At 45.3% G+C, this 18063-nt stretch overlaps 1 protein-coding gene across 3 annotated transcripts in view; it reads left to right on the top strand.

The window, feature by feature from the left end:
* LOC134213730 (beta-1,4-glucuronyltransferase 1) overlaps positions 1 to 18063 on the top strand; it is a 286461-nt gene that overhangs the window by 109890 nt on the left and 158508 nt on the right. For all 3 annotated transcript variants that reach the window (XM_062693043.1, XM_062693044.1, XM_062693045.1), the window contains one exon: positions 10051 to 10083. The gene's annotated coding sequence lies outside the window, so the exon portion shown is untranslated. The remainder of the gene's footprint in view (positions 1 to 10050; positions 10084 to 18063) is intronic.

Here is an 18063-nt window from a genome sequence, read left to right as displayed (position 1 = left end):
AAAAGGCACAAAAGCCTCTTCCACGGCACGGCGATCAATCTCGATAATATCGATATCGTCCGCAAATCCCAGGAGCATATGCGATCTTGTGATAATGGTACCGCTTCTTTGCACACCAGCTCTCCTAATCGCTCCCTCGAGCGCTATATTGAACAGTTGATTCGAGAGTGCATCACCCTGCTTCAAACCATCTAAGGTAAAAAATGATATCGATATTTCATCCGCAACCCTTACACTTGATTTCGATCCGTCCAACGTTATACGAATCAGCCGTATCAGTTTCGCCGGAAACCCATGTTCTAGCATAATTTGCCATAATTCATTCCGTTTCACTGAATTGTACGTCAATAAACAGATGATGTGTCTGCAAGTTGTACTCCCGGAATTTATCAAGGATTTGTCTCAGGGTAAACATTTGATCCGTCGTTTATCTGCCCTCACGAAAACCTGCCTGGTATTCGCCGACGAAGGACTCTTCAAGCGGTCTCAATCTGTTGAACAGAATAAGGGACATAATTTTGTACGTCGAATTAATGAGGGTTATTCCTCAGTAATTGGCGCACTCCAGTCTGTGCCCTTTCTTAAAGAGAGGGCAAATTAGGCCGTCCATCCAGCTAGCAGGCAATTCCTCGTCTTCCCATTTTTTCAACATAATATGGTGCAGAACTTCATAAAGCTGTTCACTGCCATGTTTGAGTAGTTCAGTCGGCAGCTGGTCCTTCTCCGCAGCCTTATTGCCTTTCAGCTCTTTAATAACTTTTATAACCACATCCAGTGTAGGCGGCAGCTTGTCCATCGTCGCTGATATTTATTCTGTTCACCGATGCACCGTCACTTCCACTATCCAATAACGTCTTGAAGTGTTGCTTCCACCTGGCAGCCACTTCGATTTTATCTGTCAGCAAATCCCCTTCTTGGTCATTGCACATGACGGGAAAAGGCGCTTTCTGTGCATGCCATTGACAGTCTCATAAAACCTCCGCATATCATTCTGCTTCATTTTTTCCTGCGCCTCGCTAATCACTTGTTCTTCATATTCTTTCTTCTTCCTGCGGTGGGTTCGTTTTTCGGCTGCTCTTGCTTCCTTGTACCGATCTCTATTCGATCGGGTACCCGACACAAACATCCGGCTTCTGGCAACGTTCTTCTCGTCTGTTACTCTCTGACACACCACATCGAACCAACCCGTCCTGGGTCGCTTCTATGCAGTGCCTACCACTTCTCGTGCAGTTGTGCTCACCGCTCCATGGATCGACTCGCATAGATCGTTGATGTTCTCGCTAACGTTGATTGCACTTATCCGTTCGTCGAGCTTCTGGCGGTACTCAGCCGATACTCCTTCCGCCGACAATCGCTGGATATTGTAACGCATCGTTCGCTGTGATCTTTCGTTCGATACAGTTGACGTTGACAACCGTAATCGAATTTCAGAGTCAATCAGAGTCATTGTTCGGACCTCTGAATATCCGCACATCGATAACATCCGAGAATTGGCGCCCATCCACCAGAACATGGTCTATCTGGTTGCAAGTTTCACCATTTGGATGTCTCCAGGTGTGCTTTCGGATGGCAATCAGCGGAGCAATTTCTAAGCTAAGTGAGGTCACGCAGTAGGCGGACCAGAAAGTAGCTAAAAAAATAAGCGGTTCGGACAGCCGAGAGGGTCCGAGCGGATAGGACCGAGAGAAAAACGGTACCTCCACCAAGGAGGATACCAGTGGATCGCCGGGAGGAGGACCTGCCGTGGACGGAGGTCGTGAACCCAAAAAAGGCGAAACGGAGTCGTCAGCAGGTCGCAAGGAGTGCGACACAAGGAGTGGAGAAGGTCACTGCTAAGAAGGGTAGAGCCCGTGTGAAAAAGTGTGCTCCTTCCGAAGGCAGTGACAAGCGAAAAGACAGAGGCGAAGCGATTATCGTCAAGACTGACGATAAAAGCTACGCCGATGTCTTAAAGACTATGAGAGGCAACGAGAAGCTCTCTAGTCTAGGAGGGGATGTCAACTGCATCCGAAGAACGCGGAAAGGCGAGATGATTCTCGTCTTGAAGCGGGATGCTGCTCGAAAGAGTTCCGAGTATAAAAAGTTGACAGAAGAGGTCCTGGGTGATGGGGTTCAAGTTAGAGCCCTGTGCCCAGTTTTGAACATCCAGTGCAAGGGCATGGATGAGATAATTGAGGCCGGAGACCTGGTAGACGCACTCTCGACGAAGTCAGACTGAAGGCTTCATACGCGATTGGCAGAGTGGAGGAATGGCTCAACTCGAGGCGGGTGTCCCTTGCACATCACAAGACGGAAGTCGTGGTGGTGTATAACCGCCAATGGTTGCAGCAAGCGAGGGTAAGAGTAGGGACCTGCACAGTTAACTCCGTGAGATCTCTGATGGCGTGATGATCGACGATAAACTCAATTTTACGAGCCACGTCGATTATGCATGTTAGCGTTCTTCATTGGCGATAATTTCTTTATCACGAATGATATCCAACAGATCTGCGGTGCGTAGGCTGATAGCTGGCGCAGCATTGTCTATCATCCGCTGTGGCGTACCGGCATGGGACGTAGTACTAAAGGCCGAGTACAATGTAAAGAAACATTTCAGAGTACACCGGCTGATGTAACTACTTGTCGCGAGCGCATATCGCACCATATCATATGAGGCGGTTAGCGTTATAGCTGGTATGATGCCGATAGACATACTCCCAGAGGAAGATGTGGAGTGCTACAACGAAAGGGACTCGGTGCAAGTGCGACGTGTCAACAGAGCAGCCTCGCTGGTCAAATGCTAAAAAGCATGGGACACCGCAGTCAAAGGTCGTTGGACCCACAGACTGATTCTGGATTTGTCCAACTGGGTCGATAGGAAACATGGACAGGTCAACTTCCACCTAACACAGGTATTGTCTGAACATGGTTGCTTTAAAAAATTCCTACACAGATTTGGCTTCACAGACTATGCGGAGTGTTCAGAATGTGTAGGTGAGGTAGAGTCGGCAGAGCATGTGATGTTCGATTGCCCGCGATTCGAGGTAGAACGCAAAACCATGCTGCTTGTTAGCGGTATGGATACAACCCCGGACAACCTCGTCGAGAAGATGTGCTGGGAGGAAGTTATATGAAATGCGTTGAACACAGTATCTCAACAGATTATGTCGAAACTGCAATGGTGGCGTCTTGAGCAAAACCAACCAATGCAGTAAGGGCACCTGTGATGCAGTAAACACTTTGATAGCCCAGACGACCAACATGTCGCGGGTGGGCTGCGGGGACCTCCGTATGTAGAGATAGAGGTCATTGCGGTTCATGCGCGGTGGTTGTTGTCGGGGTGCTCGTCTCCAACGTGAGATTATGGTACGGACCGCTAGGTTACTTGCGATAGACGGGTGGTGGTGAGGTTACTGGCGAAAGGGTTTTGGTTTTAGTGGGTCGGGTAAGAGTTACATGACATACCCATCCCCACACTACCTCCTCAGGTGTCTGGATGCAGATTTCCGTTTACCCTTGCTCATGAAAAAAAAGGTGTGCTTTCGGATGTTTTTTTGTTGTCATTGATACCGTAGGCCGTTGTCATTGGTAGCGGAGTGAATTCTTTCCCTACCAATTATGGGATGGAAAAAGTCCTCTCTACCGACCTGAGCGTTAGCGTCTCCGATAACAATTTTCACGTCATGCTTTGGGCACTCTGACTTTCCATAGGCTTTATCAAGACATTCATAAAACGTGTGCTTCACGTAGTCGGGTTTATCGTTTGTCAGTGCGTAAACGTTGATTAGGCTGTAATTGAAGAATATTTGCCCCGTATCCTCAACACACAGATTCGTTCGTTGATGGGTTTCCACCATCGCTCGCTTCATCTGCTTGCCCATTACTACGAAACCAACTCCAGGCTCTGCTTTTCCGCCGCCGCTCTGATAGATGTTATATTTGAATGCAGTGTTGGTCGTGGGGTCCACAGCTCGGAATTCACGTTCTCCGGATCTAGGCCATCGGCCTCGTTCACTCCAACCTTCTGCAGTTCACGAGTCAGAAGTCATTTTTCGTGGTATTTGAGAATCTTCAATAAGCTACCTTACCGGGGTCGCGTTATCTACATCGCGCTGTTAGGGCTGCCACCTTAGGTATAGCTGACGCGATACAGTATTTCATTTATCAGCCGCTGGGTACCAGGCAGACGCTGTTTGAGCCGCACCTCCTGATGAACAGACGCTCGTGGCGTACCTTCTCACTCTAGCTGATGTCAGAAGGACAACATTGCCCAGGATGCACTACCAGCTAAGTACACAACCCTTAGCTGGCGGTCTTTTGTCATCGGACGACCCGTGGGAGCGCGATATAGGAACTTGTGGAACTTGTTCAGCGCTCCTTCCTTGATGTCAACCCACCATTTTGTAGCCCGGGGGAGGGGCAATTATTTATTATATGTCAAACTGAGACCATACTAAACGAAACAATTGTATTGAGAAAGGTATCGTCACCGGGCAGCAGGGACTATGTCCAAGGGCTTGACGATCCCTCCCCAGGCCATCTGCGAGTTGTGGCGCCTGCCTAGAATGTGGTGGGGTTTGACAGTGGGCCCTGTTAAACCTCTATAAAAAGCTGCATGTATCCGCAAGTAGGCTCCGCCAAAGCGACCGTGTGCCGCTCAAAGCGCACAAGCCCAAGTCCTGGTGTTAGGTGGGACGCTAAACAGCCCTGACACGACGGCCCTCCGACGAGACAGGAGGTTTGCGCAGGCCCAATAAGCCGCCTTTAAAACAACTATTACGAACGACATAGAAGATAATACGACTCGATACAATCGGCAACGACCTAGGCGACGAATAAAGGATCACGATTGGAAGCTTGGAACATGGAACTGCAAGTCGCTAGGCTTCGCAGGCTGCGACAGGATAATCTACGATGAATTACATCCCCGCAACTTCGATGTCGTAGCGCTGCAGGAAATCTGCTGGACAGGACAGAAAGTGTGGAAAAGCGGGCATCGAGCGGCTACCTTCTACCAAAGCTGTGACACCACCAACGAGCTGGGAACCGGCTTCATAGTGCTGGGAAAGATGCGCCATCGCGTGATTGGGTGGCAGCCAATCAACGCAAGGATGTGCAAGCTGAGGATAAAAGGCCGTTTCTTCAACTATAGCATCATCAACGTGCACTGCCCACACGAAGGGAGATCCGACGACGAGAAAGAAGCGTTCTACGCACAGCTGGAGCAGACATACGATGGATGCCCACTGCGGGACGTCAAAATCGTCATCGGTGACATGAACGCTCAGGTAGGAAGGGAGGAAATGTATAGACCGGTCATCGGACCGGATAGTCTGCATACCGTATCGAACGACAACGGCCAACGATGCATAAACTTTGCAGCCTCCCGCGGAATGGTAGTCCGAAGCACTTTCTTCCCCCGTAAGAATATCCACAAGGCCACATGGAAATCACCTAATCAAGTAACGGAAAACCAAATCGACCACGTTCTAATCGACGGTAAATTCTTCTCCGACATCACGAACGTACGCACTTACCGCAGTGCGAATATTGAATCCGTCCACTACCTCGTCGCAGTATGTCTGCGCTCAAAACTCTCGACGGTGATCAACACGCGTCGGAGTCGTCCGCCGCGGCTTAACATTGGGCGGCTACAAGACGGTAGACTAGTCCAAGACTACGCGCAGCAGCTGGAAGTGGCACTCCCAACGGAAGAGCAGCTAGGCGCAGCATCTCTTGAAGATGGCTGGAGAGATATTCGATCCGCCATTGGAAGCACCGCAACCGCTGCACTAGGCACGGTGGCTCCGGATCAGAGAAACGACTGGTATGACGGCGAATGTGAGCAGTTATTTGAGGAGCAGAATGCAGCATGGCAGCATGGCGAACGAGGCACGATACAAACGGGCGCGGAACAGACAAAACTCGATTTTCCGGAGGAAAAAGCGCCAGCAGGAAGATCGAGACCGTGAAGAGACGGAGGAACTGTACCGCGCTAATAAAGCACGAAAGTTCTATGAGAAGTTGAACCGTTCACGTAAGGGCCACGTGCCACAGCCCGATATGTGTAAGGACATAAACGGGAACCTTCTTACGAACGAGCGTGAGGTGATCCAAAGGTGGCGGCAGCACTACGAAGAGCACCTGAATGGCGATATGGCAGACAACGGTGGTGGTATGGTAATGAACCTAGGAGCACGCGCGCAGGACATGCGACTTCCGGCTCCGAATCTCCAGGAAATCCAGGAGGAGATCGGCCGGCTGAAAAACAACAAAGCCCCTGGAGTTGACCAACTACCAGGAGAGCTGTTTAAACACGGTGGTGAAGCACTGGCTAGAGCGCTGCACTGGGTGATTACCAAGGTTTGGGAGGATGAGGTTCTGCCGCAGGAGTGGATGGAAGGTGTCGTGTGTCCCATCTACAAAAAGGGCGATAAGCTGGATTGTAGCAACTACCGCGCAATCACATTGCTGAACGCCGCCTACAAGGTACTCTCCCAAATTTTATGCCGTCGACTAACACCAATTGCAAGGGAGTTCGTGGGGCAGTACCAGGCGGGTTTTATGAGCGAACGCTCCACCACAGAACAGGTGTTCGCCATACGTCAGGTATTGCAGAAATGCCGCGAATACAACGTGCCCACACATCATCTATTTATCGACTTCAAAGCCGCATATGATACAATCGATCGGGACCAGTTATGGCAGCTAATGCACGAACACGGATTTCCGGATAAACTGATACGGTTGATCAAGGCGACGATGGATCGGGTGATTTGCGCAGTTCGAGTTTCAGGGGCATTCTCGAGTCCCTTCGAAACCCGTAGAGGGTTACGGCAAGGTGATGGTCTTTCGTGTCTGCTATTCAACATCGCTTTGGAGGGAGTAATACGAAGGGCAGGGATTGACACGAGTGGTACGATTTTCACGAAGTCCGTCCAGTTATTTGGTTTCGCCGACGACATTGATATCATGGCACGTAACTTTGAGAGGATGGAGGAAGCCTACATCAGACTGAAAAGCGAAGCTAAACGGATTGGACTAGTCATCAACACGTCGAAGACGAAGTACGTGATAGGAAGAGGCTCAAGAGAGGTCAATGTGAGCCACCCACCACGAGTTTCTATCGGTGGTGACGAAATCGAGGTGGTTGAAGAATTCGTGTACTTGGGCTCACTGGTGACCGCCGCTAACGATACCAGCAGAGAAATTCGGAGACGCATAGTGGCTGGAAATCGTACGTACTTTGGACTCCGCAAGACGCTCCGATCGAATAGAGTTCGCCGCCGTACCAAACTGACTATCTACAAAACGCTTATAAGACCGGTAATTCTCTACGGACACGAGACCTGGACGATGCTCGTGGAGGACCAACGCGCACTGGGAGTTTTCGAAAGGAAAGTGCTGCGTACCATCTATGGTGGGGTGCAGATGGCGGACGGTACGTGGGGGAGGCGAATGAACCACGAGTTGCATCAGCTGTTGGGAGAACCATCCATCGTTCACACCGCGAAAATCGGAAGACTGCGGTGGGCCGGCCACGTAGCCAGAATGTCGGACAGTAATCCGGTGAAAATGGTTCTCGACAACGATCCGACGGGAACAAGAAGGCGAGGTGCACAGCGGGCAAGGTGGATCGATCAGGTGGAGGACGACTTGCGGACCCTCCGCAGACTGCGTGGTTGGCGAAGTGCAGCCATGGACCGAGCTGAATGGAGAAGTCTTTTATGTGCAGCACAGGCCACTCCGGCCTTAGTCTGATGATAAATAAATAAATCGTCACCGCTAGGTGAATTAAGCTGAGTTTTTTTTAATATTTTGTCGATTTTTTAACATTTTAGAATGATTATTTAACATCACTTCCTCTTCATAAAAAATCTGAATTTTGGCAAAACGCCTACTGAGTCCTGAAAATCAGAAGATTTCATCATTTTCATTGTGAACTGTTTCTATTGAAAGTTTTTTTCATTAAATTTTGATTCGTACCCGTTTTGCATTTTTCAACAACTCAAGCAACCTTTTGAATATTCATCCGTCTTTTGTTCGGAGGTTAACCACTGTGCCGAACCCACTCTCAACAGCCATTGGCATTTCCTTTGAAAGGGGAATTGCGCGCCAAAAAACGTGGTCGCGTGCGATAATTGAGCCGTCGGTAATAGAGTTCCTGCGTTCGGTTCGGACATCTTCAAGTGGAGCGAGCCAAATTTCCATTTCCAAAGTCTGTGAAGAAGTCGACGGAGAACAATGAACGATTCGCCAGCTGAAGGCTGAATCAATCAGAAAATGGATGGACGGGACGGGTTCGACGCTGCTGCACACGCGGTACGCATTGCGAATTGGAACGGTGTGCCAAAGTGGGCTGAGCCGAAGTGAGAGTGAATCGTTTGTGCAGGGTTCGATCCCGCGGTCTGGCTGGTTGTTGCGTCGCGTCGTCATTGCCGTGATGGGCTGTGAAGGGGAAGAACCAGTGCCAGACAGGAAATGCATGTGGAGAAAAGCAAAACCGCCGGATTAGTCAATCCGGGCTGCATGTGGTGTGAAATTGGACGACGCAGCAGCAGCGTAGCGTAGTCGAGTGTTTGACCTGGTTTTGGTATCGCGATGACTGGGGTAAAACTTTCCTTGAGGGCTTCAAAAGCGGAGTACATTGGAAGTCAAGTGGAGGTTCAGTAGAACATTTGTTTTATATTTAAAATTCAGTAGCTTGGTTTTTCTTAGTTCCCGGTTCATAATCCCATATTTATTTTAATCTCATACACTTTTATCTTCCCTTATTGTGTGCAGTGTGCAGATGTGCACTGTACAGTGCTGTACTTGTTAATGTTTAAAACTCACAGTCATAACACTTACAACAATTCGCAAGTGTAGCTTCATAATAATCGGTCGCATTCAGAAGTTTGAGCAAAACTTTGTTTTGATTGCCAGAGGTTGTGCTAGTTGCTTTTTTCTTAATTCCAAACTAAATGTTTTACTGGGACCTAGCTCCAAAATTGCTAGATTTATTGCTTTCTGTATCCATTCCGCAACCAGTTCTTCGATATACTGCACTGTTACATGTAATCTATATGAAAATTCGTATTGTATTAACTATCACTGATGATCCATCAGTACAATAATCGGATATACAGGAAAGACTAGGATGCTTAGGGCTTCAATATAAATTTTATTCTACACTATTATGATGCGTGTCGTGTAAAACTATTCGTAGAAAACCACATGTCGTATGTATAACTTTTTTGCCTTTCTCGTATACTAAGTATACGTAAAGGCTATATGATCGCTCCAAAAACAAACTTTTTATAGAAGGCCCGGAGACCCATAGTGTTATATACCGATCGACTCAGCTCGACGAATTGAGGTGATGTCTGTGTGTATGTGTGTGTGTGTGTGTGTGTGTGTGTGTGTATGTGTGTGCGTCTGTGCGCACCCACCCAAAAAAAATGTCACTCATTTTTCAGGTACTTATCCTTAACCGATTTACTCGCAAGTTGCATTCGACGCAGGACATTCTGCCATTGTTTCCTATTGAAAATTGGTCAGATCGGACTATGGGCTCGGAAGTTATGGCCAAAATACCATTTTTTTACAGAAAAAAATGTCACTCATTTTTCAGGTACTTATCCTTAACCGATTTACTCGCAACAAGTTGCATTCGACGCAGGATACTCTGCCATTGTTTCCTATTGACAATTGGTCAGATCGGAGTATGGGCTCGGAAGTTATGGCCAAAATACCACATTTTTATAGAAAAATTGAGTAAAAAATGTCACTCATTTTTCAGGCACTTATCCTTAACCGATTTACTCGCAACAAGTTGCATTCGACGCAGAATACTCTCCCATTGTTTCCTATTGAAAATTGGCCAGATCGGACTATGGGCTCGAGAGTAATGGCCAAAATACTATTTTTACAATGCACGAGAAAGGCACCATCACCGCTAGGTGGATTAATCAGGGTTTTTTATCTTTTGTTCATCGTTGGGATTAGAATAAATTTGCAGATTTCCTATGGAGTATGCCTAAATCAAATCCAGACCCAATTCAACATTTTGTTTTTTCTCTTTTCTTCCAGATTATTCAGCTGAACGGTTCAAAATTCTAAAAGGTAAGTTCCAAAAATACTTAATATCACTTATTCATTCGACCACCAGGAGTGGTATTGGAACAAAGAAGCAAAATATTTCCACTCATTCGCCTCTGTATATGACCGCGAAGGTACAACACCAAATACAAACACGCAATCCTGTCCGGAATCGGTGCTGCTCGGGTGGCGGTGGTGTGGTGATGTGATATGCTATATATGCATTGTCGTCGATGTTGCCTTATGAATGAAATATGCAATCGTAGTGATGGGTCTTCCCGCGAGCCAAAACAAACAAACAGGCAAACCACGCGACCAAAAATAGTCCGAATTGTGCCCGAATCGAACTGAACTCGAGTTGAAGGAAATAATCATTCAAAGGCACATTTAGCGGCTTCCTCGACTTGAGATTTTCGTCACTTATTATTGGCTTGACTTTATATCCATTAACTTTCTACGATGAAACAAGATTCTGTTTGTGTTAGATTTGGTATTAAAATAAAAAAGTAGTTTTGTATTGAACTTCGAAAAACACAATAATTGTCCTGCATGATCATTTTTTTTTTTTCAATAATATGATTTGTTACGGGTTTGTTATAACCTCGCAGTCCGCTTCCATTATCGGTGCCTATTTCGATCGGATCGATATTTGACCCTGACTAAGTGTTGTCAACGTCGAATTGCGTTGGTTCGACCGACTGAACGTCAGGATGGTTCGTTCCGAAAAACATGCCATGATGAATAGTGAAACAGGTGCCAGGTGCATAGAGCAACATTATTAGCGAATTGTGCTGCTATTTTGCGTCAAAATGTTTGCGCCTTTGAAAAAGGCTTGTTTGTCATTTGCTTGTCCCATTGAATGCTATTTGTTGGAATTGCTGACATTTTTTCAAGTTTAGAGGGCAAGGTGGAGGTTGCGGTTTTGTAGATAACTTTAAGAATTTTTAATTCTTAACAACTGATTTTGATGCTATATTCAGATCAAGTCTGAATAATTAAAGAGAGCAGAAAAAACTTATATAATAAAAATGAGTTGAGATTTCCTTCCTGACGATTTAACTCGCGAACAAGTTGACCGATTTGCAAGATTTTTCCCCCAATCGATTCGATTTGTGATCCGCAAGGTTTGTATATACAAAAAGTTGCTGAATCTAACGGGGAAATGTAAAAAATACAAAAATACAAAATACAATTTTGGGCCAGCTGTTGAGAAAAACAAAACAAACGCACGGACATTGATCTAGAGAGCGGTGATGCAAATAAGTTCATTGTGACATTTGCAACACCCGGGCAAAGTATTTTCCGCTAGTTTTTAATAAAATTTGTAATAAAACAAGTAAAATCTATATAGGGGAACTGTTGCGATCTCCATCTCACTGAACATATATTCATCTCATCGCAAAACAAAGAAATACCGCACCAATTTCGTCGCTTCTTTTTGTCAACATGCGTGCTCTCTGCTGAAAAAAATCACAAAAATAAGAAACAAATCAAATACCTTTCTATTGTTTTATTCTAAGCTTGTACTAAACTCGTCTTATGACAGTGAAAACATTACACTAAAAAAGAGCTAAATAATTTTCTTGAGAAATTTCTGCATAACTCGAGAACTAATCAGAGAATAAATCAATCTTAGGCGAAATAAAGTCTATAATAAAACAAAACAATTTCCCTCAACTTCTTAATGTCGATTCGTTTTTTTTTAGTTATTGGGGACAACTTATTAAAAAATACTCCTAAAAAATAATTAAATCAAGGGGCTAAAAAATGGGTCTTTCTCTATCTCTACCCGCAACCATGTACTTTGAATTGAGTAATGTTAATGGTAAAGCATATCCTCGCCGTCTCCTTCTTCAGTGGGACTTCCCTACTAGCTTTCAATCGATTCCAATGAGGTTGATACCGTCCGCAATGTCCAGGAGCATATGAGACCGAGTAACTATAGTGCCGTTTCTCTGCACGTCAGATCTCCTAATCGTGCCATCGAGTGCAATGTTGAACAATTAATTCGAAATTGCATCAACCGAGGTTGACACATCGTCTGCAATCCGAAAATTTGATTTCGAGCCATCAAGCGTTGCACGTATCAGCCTAATCAGCTACGACAGAAAACCATGGTCAGACATTATCTGCCACAGCTCATTTCTTTTCACGGAATCGTACGCTGCTTTGAAAACGAATAAAAAATGTATATTAAAAGTTAATTGCCTAATTGCCGGGGAACTCATCCGGAGTGGTAATTAATTATTATGTATGTCTGAAACTCGATTTGTGCAATTGCACAACATGTGAAAGATTTAATTCTAAAATGTATTGGAGGTAACCACTTTCTTCGGTGGGGTTTGATCCCACGACTCCAGTACGCTAGACAGCTACTTTCCCTACTAATCTACGCAGGGCCTCTGCAATTTACTTTCAGAACCAACTCTTTCACACGTTTAATTTTGTACAATGCCAAGCGAGTGGGATGAGTATTGTCTGGCAGCTAAACACATGCTTCACTAGAAATTGCGCTCGATGAAGTAGGGTTGTGTGTTTGTGCCAGTTGGTCGTCAGATGAACAGATGGTGAGTCTGTTGCAAAGACTCCGCCCAAAGCTGTCTTATAATTGAATCGACTCCTAAGGAAGTCTAACATACACCACACCTGATCCCAAAGACCCCAAATATTCAACAAATACATAGTTAGTCAGGAGACTGATGCTCCTTTCGCTTATTCCTAGCCGTATTAAGGTGCAAGGACGGTGTTCCTCCGGAGGACTCCGTATCTGGCGTTATTGGGATGCTTTTTACTTCCCTAACTGACGATGAGAAATGTAAGCCATCGAGTAGCAGCAAGCTAATCAACCATGACCATGAAGCACCATGAGCTTTGATTAGCACCCCGGGTCCGCTATGCCGAATGGGAAGCCTTTTTGGGTTATAAGTGACAACAGACCCAGCGTCCCAGGCTCCCCGGGCACTCCAACCCGAGTGACTAGTCCAGACCCATTTGTGAGTGCACAATCAAGATACTGCCGTCACCAGTAGTTTTCTTCCGGACGTCTCCGAGGGTAATCAGTCCGACTTCCAAAACGCTTTCTTCCTTTATGAGCATCATCGCTGCGCAACTGATACGCCTTCATCATCGCCCCTATCTGCTTCGGGAATGGACTATTAATATATTTTTCCAGCCTCCATCCAAAGACTAAAGTAAAAATTCCCCCCAAAAAATTAGGAATTTTCCATAAAAATAGGAAATTGCTAATTAAGAAATTAGTGTGCAAGCAATGAATAAATATAAAGTTTCCCCAATTAATGCAAAATTTGCATGAACAATTGATAATTTTCCACAAAAAAAATGCACTCATGAAAGCAAAAATTTCAATTATTAAAGAAAAAATTGCCGTGAAGAAGTCAAAATGTTCCATTGGAGAAAATACAAAATTTCCATAAATGAATCACAGTCAAGCACACCTTATTTATTATTCTAGTGCATCACACTCTATGCCCCCAACAACGGGCTGGGCGGATTTTTGAGATGTTTAACATAACAAAGCAATTCAACTGAGCATTTTTTACATAGATGAACCCTTCTTCAAAAGCGTTCATGGAAAATTTAATCAATTTTATTGCTTTTTGTTTTTTTTCTTAATGGAAATTTTCTTATTATTTAACTGTTCTTTATCGATTATTTTGTGGAAATTATTTATTTTTTATATTCATTATGTGGAAAATTTTGTATTTGTTTATTGCTAATATTGATATAAATGGAAATTTTGTGTTTTTTTTTCAATGAAAATTTTGATTTCTTCACGGAAAATTATTTTTTATAATTGCAATTTTTGCTTTTAAAAGTGATTATAAATTTTTGTTTTGTAAGAAATTCTCATTTTTTTTTTGGAAATTTCGCTTTATTTGGGGAAATTTTATATTTAATTATTGCTTACACCCTGATTTCTTCATTGGCAATTTCCTATTTTTTATGGAAAATTTCTTATTCTGTTTGGATATTTTATGTTGCTGACCTTTTCAAACCTCTACGCTTACACTGGAGGTCAAACTCTGTGTTCAGTCCAAGATTTTTTTTATGTACAGGTTATCCGACTTCATCAGTAGATGAGAATAACCAGCGCGGGGGGGAAACATAAATTTTCAGTGCAAAACGTAAATAAACGAGCATAAATTCCATACAAAAATCCAAGATGGCTGAGTTGTGGATATTGACAAGTCGGATAACCTGACAATAAAAAAACTTGGTTCAGTCCGCATGGCGGAGTGAAAGATGAAATTCTTAGCCACTAACAGCACGCGCCTCCAATCTATCGATTGATGCACTCGACCCACTACTCGACGCTCAAAACGACGATGGGAACATAAACAACAACAGCAGCACCGACACGACGTCTATCGAAGCAACACCCGTCGCCGACGACGCGAGAGAGTGAGTGTCAGCATATCATCGACGCGTCGCCGCGGTGAGTACCACCGGAAGCGAGAGATGTGTCAGCGAGCAGTGGCGCGCATAGGGGAATCGCCATAATCATCATCATCATCGTCATAATCGATAACGTACGCGGTACGCCTGGAATACTCCACGTGCTGCGTGATGTTTCTAGAATGCGCGGCAGAGTGATATAAATATGCGCGCTCGTCGTGCAGTATTCAGTACACGGGTAAAAATCCGTTCCCAGAAATGAGAAAATAATTCATGATTCCATGAATCCGTCGTGTTTTCATGCTACGAAAATACACCATGAATATAAATCATGATTTCAAGATTTATTTTCGCGTAACGCAACCAATGCGTTATAAGTTATAAAGATCGACAGAATAAAAAAACATTTCAACAGGGGAATTGAACTCGAGTACACTGAGCGAGAGTCCGGCGTGCTACCTCTCAGCCGTTCTTACTTCATACTTACTGCATACTGTCGACTGACGAGGATTGCCTAGTACCATGAATAATGTTCCTGAAATTATGAATTATAATCATGGTTTCATGAACTGACCTGATTCATGATTTTTTATTCATGCCTGTGGGTATGCATTTGTTTCCGTGTATAAGTATGAATTTGAAGTTGGCCTGGCAAAAGGCAAGTGATAACACGTGTAGTGTAATTATCCGAGCTGGCTAAAGCTCTAATAATGATAAAGTAGTATAAGACCCGGCAAACGGTCGGATGAAGTGTAATAATAAGTGTAGAGAAACTGCAAATAAATCAAGTGTCACTTCACACATTTAATCCGTGGTTTTGTATCAATGTCCTGAAGTCCGCCCACATAATACCGTGGTGCTCTGGGATGAACACTACCCTTCCGTTGAGTGTTTATTGAGTGAAATTAAGGTGGTGCCAGTCGAGCGGAACTGATCCAGTCCATCACCATCGAGGTGAAGTCACAGGGACTTCACGGCCTGTGGGCTATCCAGGAAAGGAGTCACCAAGCACTTCTGATTCCACCCGTCTCCGTCACTACGGGACACGAGCAACAATTTCTAACCCAGAGATCTGCTTCCACACCATCCAAGAATCACCTATACAGTCCACTTTTGAAAGATCCAACACTCTGTCTTCAGTTGCATATGAATAGTTTTTGTAGCAACCTGCCCAACATGGAACTGTTGATCAACGACAGTTCGCCGTGGATTGTAGCCTTCCGGATCCAGTTAACAGCCCAACTGGATCCGGCTGGAACGGCAGGCTGATCGCCCTGGATGCTTGGGATCCGACTTGGTAGCACGGGTTTGCTGGGACGTTATCCAAAACAGTACAGATGAAAAAGTTTGATCGTTCAACTATTGCAGCAGCTCCCTTTCTCGCCATAGGGAAATTGATTCCAGGTACTATCGTGGTCACGGCACCAATGTTTCGTCCATTGTGGGTTGTTTTTTTATGGTAGACTCCAGACAACGTATAAAGTTACAACTGGTTCAGACTGGACTATTACTGATTTAGATGGTTCAGTTGATTTACTTTTGTTATACGGTGGCTACGGCCAATCGAGTTTGATGCTAAGACTCGATGATGATGTAGCTGTCCACGAAAATGACAGCTAGGGTCCGGAAATGGCACTACGAATGGGGTCGGATGTGAACGCTGGAGCCCGAATGTGACCGCTGGGTTCGGATGTGACCGTTGGGGTCCGAATGTGGACGCTAGGTCCAAAATGGCGCAACGGCCGGGTGGGATGACGGTCCCTGGGGACGGATAGTACGCTTCGCTCCCCTAACAGCCCTGTGGCTCGGCACAGCGGCTTGGTGGCTTCTTCTTCTTTAGTGATTTATAGCTGTCCGGCTGGAACAGGCTGGCCGATTTGGAGCACGCAGACGTTCTACAAAACGATGAGCCAAAGAAGAGATTCGATCCACTGTCCCAATGATGTTGAAAAATGTTGAAGATTCAATATTAACGCTTCCCGACTACTCCAAGATTGTCCTCGTAGCCGCTGGTTCATCTATCCCGCAAACCAGATTTAAACTCCTGGATAATTTGTATCACTGCTTCTGCTTCATGAGCAGGAGATCAAGTGATCGATCGCATTCCCTATTTCGTATGGGATAATTTAATTTAAAATATAGCTAAATCTCTTGGCAAATAAAATTGTTATTGCAAGCAAATAGACAGTGCGCGTTTGATCGTGTTGTCTTTTGCGCACAGAACGATCGCGCTATCAAAGAAATGTTCGGTTCTGCTTTGTGCGAGTGAGTAAATTAATAAGAAAGAGAAACCTTCAGTGCACGTTTGCTCGTGTTTTCTTTTGGATGCGGAACGATCGCGCGATCATCGTTCGGTTCTGCTTTATAAGGTCGGTAAATCGATTAACTACTGCACGATTGATCGCATTCATTAGTGTTCAATGTTCATATTATACACCCATCCAGAAAAAGCATGATTTTATGACAATCTTGAATGATTTCCATGCACAGATTGCATTAGTCTGAGACCCATGCACAGATTGCATTAAGTCAATATAGCAAGCCATTGCATTAGATCTCTGATCACGAGAAAAAAGAAATTGGTATGTGTGGTATTGGTACAGAATCCATTTTCAAACTCCCGGCGAAGAACGATTCTAATATACTTCACCAACCTTATTTGATTACAAAAAATGTGGCCAAAGACGTTCGCCCATAAAACCCGCCTGGTACTGCCCCACGAACTCCCTTGCAATTGGTGCTAGTCGACGGCATAAAATTTGGGAGAGTACCTTGTAGGCGGCGTTCAGCATTGTGATTGCGCCGTAGTTGCTACAATCCAGCTTATCGCCCTTTTTGTAGATGGGACACACGACACCTTCCATCCACTCCTGCCGCAAAACTTCCTCCTCCCAAATCTTGGTAATGACCCAGTGCAGCGCTCTAGCCAGTGCCTCACCACCGTGTTTAAATAGCTCTCCTGCTAGTTGGTCAACCCCAGGGGCTTTGTTGTTCTTTAGGCGGCCAATCTTCTCCTGGATTTCCTGGAGATCCGGAGCCGGTAGAATTATGTCCTGCGCGTATTCCCCCAGGTCCATCACCATACCGCCATCTTCGTCTGCCACATCGCCGTTCAGGTGCTCTTCGTAGTGCTGCCACCTTCTTTGGATCACCTCACGCTCGTAAGAAGGTTCCCGTTTATGTCCTTACACATATCAGGCTGTGGCACGTGGCCCTTACGTGAACGGTTTAACTTCTCATAGAACTTTCGTGTGTTATTAGCGCTGTACAGTTGCTCCGTCCCTTCATGGTCTCGATCTTCCTGCTGACGCTTTTTCCTCCGGAAAATCGAGTTTTGTCTGTTCCGCGCCTGTTTATATCGTGCCTCGTTCGCCCTCGTGCGGTGTTGCAGCAATCTCGCCCATTCTTCTCTTCTACTAACTGCTCACATTCGCCATCATACCAGTCGTTTCTCTGATCCGGGGGCACCGTGCCAAGTGCAGCGGTTGCGGTGCTACCAATGGCGGATCGAATATCTCTCCAGCCATCTTCAAGAGACGCTGCGCCTAGCTGCTCTTCCGTTGGGAGTGGCACTTCCAGCTGCTGCGC

This window comes from Armigeres subalbatus, chromosome 2, assembly GCF_024139115.2.
Source record: "Armigeres subalbatus isolate Guangzhou_Male chromosome 2, GZ_Asu_2, whole genome shotgun sequence".
NCBI lineage: Eukaryota > Metazoa > Arthropoda > Insecta > Diptera > Culicidae > Armigeres > Armigeres subalbatus.
Note: the sequence above shows the minus strand (reverse complement) of the source record. Positions and strands in the feature narration are given on the sequence as shown.